We start from the raw sequence: 9963 nt of genomic DNA on the forward strand, positions 1-9963 counted from the left end.
ATTGTATTGTATGCGAAGAATGAAATAAACTTTCCTTCTTCTTCTTCTTCTTCCTCTCCTGTCCAGTCTTACAGTGCCTCTCCATGCTTTCCTTCTCTGCAACAGCTACGTGCAAATCTGTGGCTGTTGTCACTTTCATCACTGCTTTCAGAATCTTTGCTTTCTAATGTTCCTTCATGTGTTCAGTAATTGCCATGATTACAGGTAAAAAAACATGCACCCCTTTGTCTTACGACGACAATGGTTAACGCAAAGTTTTCTTATGAGGTATTTTGACTGTCGTCCAAGCTTAGACGTTGACTCGTTGGGCTATCACTTTGACTCGCACACAGTTTGGACTTTTGATCGCAGTGGCTTTGACTCTTCGCCATTTGATTTTGCATGAAGCTTCGCGTTCACCTATCGTCATTAGACTGCGAGGCGCACTATTTTTGTCTAATTGCATGTCGATGCACCCCTATCCAAATTAGAACTGCTTCGACCATGTTGTAATAATGTCGTGGAATTGAGTGAGTGAGAAACATTTTATTGAGCCGGTGAAGTGGGAGTGGTTCCTTATTCCAGGAAGCCATGCGATGAGCCGGCTTCCTGGCCTTCAAAACGCGAGGGTCCTGGTTCATTTCCGACTACAGGAAGCGTAGTTTTTTTTTGTTTGCACTTCTTCACCTACGATCATTATTGTCAGAGAAAGTTGGCTTTCCTGCACTGCATTTCGGCACGACATATGCCATCGCTGAAACACGGAAAGTTTCGCTATAAAATCAGGGATTTTTTGGTCCAGTGAGTTGCAACCTGCACCTATTTGTAACCATACAATATTGAGCAAGCACCGTTTGGTTTTTCCAGTCTTGTGCAAGCAGCCTCGTCGCCCAACACACCAAAGTGCCCTCGACTTTTTCCCGCACTTCTCACTGATCCTATAAACTGTCCCAATAACTTGTCGATTTCCAGTGTTGTGCATGTCACATTTGTATTCAGGGTTATCCTGGGGCAGATAAGTGCCTGTTTCACATTTCTGTTAAGTGGTTTTAGCTAGGGAAGATGCTTGGGACTTTTGTGTCAGCAGCATTATAGGGCCTTGTATTTTCTCCAAGTGATGTGATGCCATGTCAATAAACATTCTGCAGTGCTCATGATGACTTGGGTGTTTTCTTGGCTTCACTGTCACATAGTGAGAGCTCCTATCCATCAAGAGGCATACATTTACAAATGCTAGACATTTATTTTTACTTGAAGGTGACATTCACAAAGTTCCCGTACAACACAGAAAAGATCAAACTAAAATGGCAGATTTTGCACACTGGTACATTTAAAAAAAAATTATAAACAGCACAGAAACAACAAAGTACAATAGAGTGAGTATGAAAAATGACAGTGCTGTCTGTTCATATTTTCCTTTTGTATTTCATTGTTTTTGTGCTGTGAATTTATAACAAAATAGATATGCAAGGAATGCAATTAAAGTAAGGTAACTTATCATTGTAGACTCTTCTTTGAACATACAAGTGAATTTCTTGAATCAATTCCTCGAATGCTCCACGCAATTATCAATATTAGGCAAGCACTGGATTCTCGAAGGGGCACAACAGTGAGTTGGTTCACTTTTTATTAGCGGCTGCATAGTGCAGTTTCACCGTATGAAACTATTTGGCCCAAGTCCAAAGCATTGGTTTGGGTAGAACCTGCTTTGGCAGCTTGGTGTCCTGCTGGTCAGATTCCGGCATAACTGGTCACTTTTCTGGTTCATGAGAAAAAACAAAATGCCTGTGTGCCAAGATCTCAAAGCATGTCGAAGATTCATAGGTGGCATGAATTAACCCGTAGCCCTCCACTACAGTACCCCTCATAGCCAGCCCAAGCTATGCCAAGTTTTTCCACGTGAAATGTAAAAATGCGAATTTTGAAGTTTACAGCTAGGCTGTGCAATGTATAAGCCTAGTATGATTTACCCTTCAGTATTTTGACTCAATTCAGGTTTTCTGTTTATCACACCAGAATCAAAGCGTGCAGCCAGTGTCGAATTGACGAACGTTGACGAAGTCAGGTTGAAAGCACAAAATGCTCTCTAGCAAAAATGGAAGTCTTCACATGAGATCAAATACAGTAATCCCTCGTTATAGCGAAATTGCTTTACTCGAAATATCACTTTATTCGAAATTTCTTCTGGTCCCAACCCAAACCCATGCGTTTGAGGCCGCATTACTCGAAAAGCATGAAGAGCTTGACCAGCTCGGAGCAAAGTGGCAAGCAAAGGCATGGCTGAGCGGCGGCAACCCAGCAGCGAGTCAGGCTGCCAACATGGCGGTCAACGCAAGCTGGTCTTTTCCCGGCCATTTTCTCGAGCCTGTCATGCTCGATTCACGCCATCCGACTTTAGACAAACAGTCCGAATGTGGGGTAGGCTCACTGAATTTTGTTCCTAGATATTGGTCAATTTCGTGGATGCGACGCTGTGCAAACATCGACACTCGAACCGTAAAATTAGCAGTGTCGTCCACAACGCGGCGCCGAAAAATTCGTTCTGCGAACTTCACTGCTGCACACCTCGGGAAAAAATTTCCCAGAGATCATGCAACGGCGCTAGTGCAGAACCGGTCAGTTTTCATGATCGCGCTGTGCACTTAAAATGAGCGGTTAATTTTCTGAGCGCAACAAACAACCTCCGACTCGAGCCATGGCATTTGCAGCGCTTTCCAGTGCGACACTCACGTAGCGTTTCGTGACGCCCACCCACCCCCCTGTAAATTGGCTACAGCCACTGCCACTTTTGTGGGCGGCGACCACAGCCTCATGCAATGCTTAGTCAAATCGGAGCAGGGGTTGTTTGTGCCCGGCAAGAACTTGAAACAGCCAAAGCTCACTGCCTTTTTTGCACCTGAATAAAGCTTTGCCTCACTGAATACAATGTGTTTTGATTCCTTGCAGTTATGGTGCAATTAAAGCTCAACTGCTTTAGCTTTTTTTTAGTGTTCGCTTATTTCGAAATACCGCTTATAATGAATTTTTTCGCCGTCCCGCTAACTTCGTTATAACGACGGATTACTGTATGCAGTTCTCTGACACTAAACAAGGCCAATGCAGAATTCCAGGAGCATAAAATACGTTCGGTGAGATGCAGTTGGCCAGCCTGTAATTTTAAGCAGCATTGTTTCAATGCAAATGAGAATTGGTGAAACGGCCATGACCTTCTGACAGCAGCTGTCATCATGACTGGCCAATTCACCTGAGTGGGATGTCGTGGCTAAATTGCTGTAGCTTGAATGTGTGGCCTAATGAATTGCCAAGAAATTTCAAAGTCATTGTATGTCTAGTTTCTAGTACCTGTCAAGGTTTTTATCAGTTGAAGGTCACAATGCATTCCCTGGGTCCACCTAGCGTCACTAAATAAAGGCTTTTAGAGTATCGGCACTCTTTTCTCTCATTGTTATGTGCTGCCAGGATTTTCATTGGTCAGTCGACACCACATGATATTTGTTTACATATGGGCGCAGCCATTTTGTTTCTGGGCACCTCTCTCTCTCTCTGCTGCGCGGACGCTAGAGCGGCCAGTCACACTCTGCCCGTCACAACCGGCGGCGGCTTTATTGGGAGAGATGGCAACACTGCAAGCCAGAAACAAAATGGCCCCCAGATGCTTTCGGGTGCACGAAATGGCGTGGCTTATTTAGTGACGCTAGGTCTACTTTTAGTCAGCTAGAGCCACTGAGCTATAGTGGCGTCAAGGCTGTGGTGCTGGACTTGCACTCTGGAGATGCTAGGTTTGATTCCCATGCGGTTTCAACTCTTCCCAAAGTTATTTTAAACTCCAACTTAGAAGCCATTGTGCAAATACAGACCGCGAATAGTGGCTTCTTAGTCAATGGGCCACATATTGCTCTCGCATCGATAAAGTAGAGTTTTCAGGATGGTGCGTTATGGTTGGTTACAGCTGCTACATTTAGGATGCTGAATTCCAAAACCATGTGCAAGTTTAGGCCTGCGATAAATGGGTACAAGTGATTACCTAGGTGCATAAAACTGCGCTTACTGTCAACGCATGCTGTGAATTTGTTGGCGGAATGGTCATTTACAAACATGCATTCACCTAATTTCCACAGCAGCACAAAAAAATTGAGGCTCCCTAGGTACTGGCATAAAAAAATGTGTACTTGTAATTTTGCAGCTCTCAAGTATCACATTACGTGGGACTCCCCCTTGTGGCGTTTTGTAACTCTCACAGCAAAGGGCACTAAGTAAAACAATCAGCTAGTGCTTGATCTAGTTGCTACATTTATTCCCTTCGAAATGCAAGCTGCTCGACACCAGATTTCCCTACAGTGACATGGTGGTTAGACAAGTGGAATGAGCTGGAAAGCTGTGAGTGAAAAGTATGATCAACATGACTGCTCCAACAGGGACAAGACCACCTTGTCCTGGGCATACCTCGGCAAAGTTGGCGCGGCTCACTCAAACTCACTCACAATTTTTTTTTTCGAATCACCACTCACTCAAACTCAGACTCAATGCTGAGCAGCACATCTGCGCTCACTCAAACTCAAACTCACATTGAGCTCAAAACTCAGAACTCACTCGGACTCAAAACTCAAAATGTACTCAGAACTCAAAATGTACTCAAACTCAAAATGTAATCAAAACTCAAAATGTACTCAAACTCAAAATGTACTCAAACTCAATTTGGACTCAAAACTCAAAATGTACTCAAAACTCAAAATGTACTCAAACTCAAAGTGTACTCAAACTCAAAATGGACTCAAAACTCAAAATGTACTCAAACTCAAAATGAACTCAAAACTCAAAATGGACTCAAAACTCAAAATGTACTCAAACTCAAAGTGAACTCAAACTCAAAATGGACTCAAAACTCAAAATGTACTCAAACTCAAAATGAACTCAAAATTCAAAATGGACTCAAAACTCAAAATGTACTCAAACTCAAAGTGAACTCAAAACTCAAAATGTACTCAAACTCAAAATGGACTCAAAACTCAAAATGTACTCAAAACTCAAAATGAACTCAGAACTCAAAATGGGCTGAGAACTCAAAATGAATTCAGAACTCACATGGCCTCACAGAGATTGAGACAGTCAGAGAGTGAGAGTGAGAGTTTGAGAGTGTGAGATTGAGAGTGTGAGTGAGAGTGTGAGTGAGAGTGTGAGTGAGAGTGTGAGTGTGACTGAGTGAGAGTGTGAGTGTGAGTGAGAGTGGGAGTGAGAGTGGGAGTGAGTGTGAGAGTGAGTGTGAGTGAGAGTGTGATTGTGAGTGAGAGTGTGAGTGAGAGTGTGAGTGTGAGAGTGAGAGAGAGTGCGAGTGAGTGAGAGTGAGAGTGAGAGCGTGAGTGTGAGTGAGAGTGTGAGTGAGAGTGTGTACCTTTTGCTGTATACCTTTTGCGATATCCTCATAATTATAACCAGAAAGCATTTTCATATTTGTCCCACGTGACCCCCTCGACGAGACCTTTAATTTGATACCCCACACACCCTAGCAGGGTCATATGGAATTCATACCAGTCAAACCATGACTCATGACTGTAACCAGGACGCATTATTTAGGTGTCCGACATGATTCCCCTAACTGGAACCTTCAATTTGACGCCCCACATGCTTCAGCAGGCTCACCTTGAACTTAACCCCATCTATGACTCAACGACCATCTCATGATTCGAACTACGAAACCTTTTTTTTATTTGTACCACGTGATTCCCCTCTTCAAGACCGTAAATTTGATACCCTACACTCCCTAGCGGGGTCACTTCGAATTTTACCCCAATATAAGACTCGCCATGACAATCTAATGGTTATAACCAAAAAGCATTTTGTATTTCTCCCACGTGATTCGGCTCATCAAGACCATTGATTTGATACCCATCACATCCTAGCGGAATCAATTTGAACGTTAAACCAATCAATGACTAACCATGACTATCTCATGATATAGCCCTACCACATTTTTGTCCCACGTGATTTTCCTTATCGGAACCTTCAATTTGATACCCCGGACACCCAGTGGCATCATTGTGAATTTTAACCTAATTTATGACCCATTTGGACTATGTCATGATAATAATCAGGAAGCACGTGATTACCCTCATCGAGACCTTTAATTTGATACGCCCTAGCGTCATGAACCTGAATTTTAACCGAATCTTTGATTTACCATGACTACGTCATGATATATCCATATCTCATGTTCGTCCCGAATGATTCCCCACATCGAGACCTTGAATTTGATTCCCCACATGCCCTCGCAGCGTCATTTTGAATTTTAACCCAATCTATGACTCATTATGACTTCCTGATGACTACAATCAGGAAGCATTTTTTTTATTTACCCCGCGTGATTCCGTTAATCCGGACCTTTCGTTTGATACCTTACACGCCTTAGCCTCATCAGTTTCACTTTTCACCCAATCTAATGTGGTCATTATTCTGTCTTAAGGGGCGCTGCCCAGTCAATTCAGCTAATTCATTTGAAACAGTAGAAAGGACAGCCCCCGCCCCCATTTCCCCCCGGCTCTCACCTCTTCCTTTGTGACCCCTAGTATATCAAGCCGTTAACAGTAGCAGGCGAACAATCAGCACGCCAGCGCCGCCGTGTGCTTTCCCACCACCCTTTCCCACGCTCTTAGTGGATCCGTCAGGAGGAAAAGTTAAGACAACCCTTTTTTATGACCTCACCAGTCAATTATCACTCACGCGCCCAGCCGCGAAAATTAGGTATACAGCAAGTGCTTATGGCCGTAAAAATTCAACAAGAAACTAAAAAAAAATCAGACACCACCTCCCTCCCAACCGATCATGCAGATCGCGATTGGTGCCATACCCGCAGGTAACTTGAATTCCGAGCCCACAGTGACGCATGAAACTTAACAGCCAACCATAGCTGCCTGCTAGGCTACTCATATGTACTCAAACTCCAAATGGACTTAAAACTCCTATTTACTCAGAACTCAAAATGTACTCAAAACTCAATATGTAATCAAACTCAAAATGTGCTGAAACTCAAAATGTACTCAGAACTCAAAATGGACTCAAACTCAAAATGTACTCAGAACTCAATATGGACTCAAACTCAAAATGGACTCAAACTCAAAATGTACTCAGAACTCAAAATGAGCTCAAACTCAAATTGTACTCAGAACTCAAAATGGACTCAAACTCAAAATGGACTCAAACTCAAAATGTACTCAGAACTCAAAATGGACTCAAACTCAAAGTGTACTCAGAACTCAAAATGGACTCAAACTCAAAATGGACTCAAACTCAAATTGTACTCAGAACTCAAAATGAACTCAAACTCAAAATGGACTCAAACTCAAAATGTACTCAGAACTCAAAATGGACGCAAACTCAAATTGTACTCAGAACTCAAAATGGACTCAAACTCAAAATGTACTCAGAACTCAAAATGGACTCAAACTCAATCGGACTCAAACTCAGTCGTGATCACTCGGCTCAAACTCACTCAAGCTCAAACTCACCATGCCACACTAGCCACGCGCTCACTCAAACTCAAACTCACGCGTGAGTTTGAGTCCAAATGAGTCTGAGTGAGTGGACTCATGAGTGAGTTTGCCGACCTCTGGTCCTGGGAGCTTTACTCAGAAAGACCATGGCACTTTGCAACGAAAAGATCTGCAGCAGAAAACGAGCAAGGCCTTATGGCTCGTGGAGGGTGCTCCTCATAGTAGAATGAATAGTTCGTCATAGCTGTAACTGTCTGTCATCATGCGAGTTCGACTGCCCAGGCATCTTCACCACCACTGTGTTGACATGAAGGAAGGAACCAGAAAAGTCTCTGCAAAGTTGTGTGTCTGTGTCAAGGAGACTATTCGTGTTGACACTGGACAGACACAAGCCAAAATTACTGGTTACTAAACTAGTTTTCTACACACAAAGTGGTAACATTTTTCTGGTTTTCTAATAATTGATAACGCGCCCTAAAATAATCCATGCACCGCATAGTTCATCACAGATTGGTTCGCGTGCATCAAATTATGTCATATGAAACTGTTTTTTTTACGGCACTGAGCAGTTCAAACCGCAGGAAGCAATTTTATTTCGTGCAAGGCATTTTCAAGAGCAGCGCAGCCCCTCTGTTCTCTGTCTACCTCACTTGCACTATTGATTCTTGAATTTATAACAGTAAATAAAAAAACAAACTGCAGGAAGAACACATATATCCCTAGCCGTTCATTTTTTTGACACTCACTGAAAGACTTGTAAAGGTCAAGCTGGCATAGATCCGTTGATCTGTTTGATATTTTTTTTTTCATCAGCATTTTCAGTAGACACGCTGCTGTATTCCTGGCTACCAACTACCGTGTTACTGTAAACCCTCGCATGAAATGTACACACAGTGAGAACGCAGCAGTGGATCTAAAGTATACCATCAATTACAGGCCAGGCATCAGCAGGAGCCCGTTAGTTTGTGACAAGTGGCCTGCATCAGTTCCCACTAGAGTGGCAGGATGAGTGCTGCAGGCAGGCTAGGGGCACCGTGACTGCTGTCAGGGCATGCTGCAAGAGAAAGAAAAGGAACACGAAGAATGAAACAACTTTCATGCCGCAGTAAATAAACAATCTACGACGACTGATAAGAACGGCAAACGACACAGGAGAGAGACCACACAAGCAGTGCTCCTGCCCTGGGTTGTTATCCGTGTCGTTCCCGCTGCATTTCCATCAGTCAATGAACGCCCATTGGCTTCACTATTAAATATGGAAACACATAACGAAGTAAGCATCCCTTGGCAGGCACTCCTGGCAAGCTAGAGTACTGGGTGCCGTAACGAGGAGCAACAGGCTAAAGCAGCTTGTTACACGCCCTCACAAACCACACGCACACACGAAAACCTAGCCAAGAGCGTTCTGTCACGCTTTAACTTCACGCATAGTGCGTACTGCAAGTTCATTTTCGTTACAAGATTAAGATTGGTTCATACAAGGCACGTTTCCTAGAAAAAAATCGTAGATGATAACAAGTGATGTTAATGACGCCACACTGAAGAAGGGACAAAGAAAGCCATGGGCGAGATGGGTTTGCATGCGAACGAGTTTCCGGGCCGGACAACAAACCGTCAACAGCTCGCGATCGCCGACAGACGCGAGCACTGCAGCATAAAGAGCAACAGTAATGCAAGACGGTGAGAACGCGCCATTAAGAACTTCGTAAACGTCGCTACCATAACTGTCGCCAGCAGAAAACAATCTTTTCAGTGACAAGTATGCGAACAGATTGCAACCCGCCAAAAAGGAGCGCTCACCTGAGTCAGCCGATGGTGGACCGTTGGACGTCCACAGCTAACGACAAAGCTGTAGCATAGAGAAAGAAATTCTCTATGGCTGTAGTGCTGTAGTGCCAGTAAAGGCGATTAGGCATGGAGGCTCCATGATGCATGCCCTTTTCTTTCCTCCATGTGCATGCCATGATGTAAACATGTACACTCCATGCGGGAACGCTGGGAACAAACGTGACGTCACATCCGCCTAGCGCTTTTCCTCAGCTGCCGAAATCATAGAGTTAATACTACTGACTGGTCGGTTAATTTCATAGAGTTTCTTAGTAATTATTTTAAGAAACTCTACGGTTAATTCCTCTCCTTAAGGGAGATTCGTAACGTTGGTTCATAAAGCGAAAGGTTACATACTTATTTCCACTAGGAGTGTGAACAATTTTACAAACTGTTCTCACAAAGAGTGCGAATGCGGAAAACCTTTTATTTTATTTTCTTTTAAGCTTCAACCAAACAGATTACTGGTTAGAAGTAACCTTTCAAATAGCAGATTTACGCCAAATTTAGGCGCACAACAGATGCGTTTCTTTTTAAATTTTGTACTAAGCAAACTATCTTTATTATTTGTATAATAAGGTGGTGCTCAGTAAACACTTGGTGTTTGTATTGTACGAGGCATAAAAGAGGCAATGGGACGTAGCACTAGTGGGGATGATGACAACCGTTCGAG

General features: G+C 43.4%; 1 long non-coding RNA gene across 1 annotated transcript; it reads right to left on the reverse strand.

The window, feature by feature from the left end:
* Window positions 1-597: 597 nt before the first annotated feature.
* Window positions 598-9445, reverse strand: LOC144170720 (uncharacterized). Its single transcript, XR_013322666.1, has 3 exons — window positions 9264-9445; window positions 8388-8517; window positions 598-1738 (listed from the first exon to the last, which is right to left on the reverse strand). It is a non-coding gene; the product is annotated as an uncharacterized LOC144170720 (long non-coding RNA).
* Between the last annotated feature and the right edge of the window lie 518 nt (window positions 9446-9963).

Source organism: Haemaphysalis longicornis, unplaced genomic scaffold (genome assembly GCF_048455015.1).
Source record: "Haemaphysalis longicornis isolate Haplotype H1 unplaced genomic scaffold, Haemaphysalis longicornis Haplotype H1 scaffold_2, whole genome shotgun sequence".
Taxonomy (NCBI): domain Eukaryota; kingdom Metazoa; phylum Arthropoda; class Arachnida; order Ixodida; family Ixodidae; genus Haemaphysalis; species Haemaphysalis longicornis.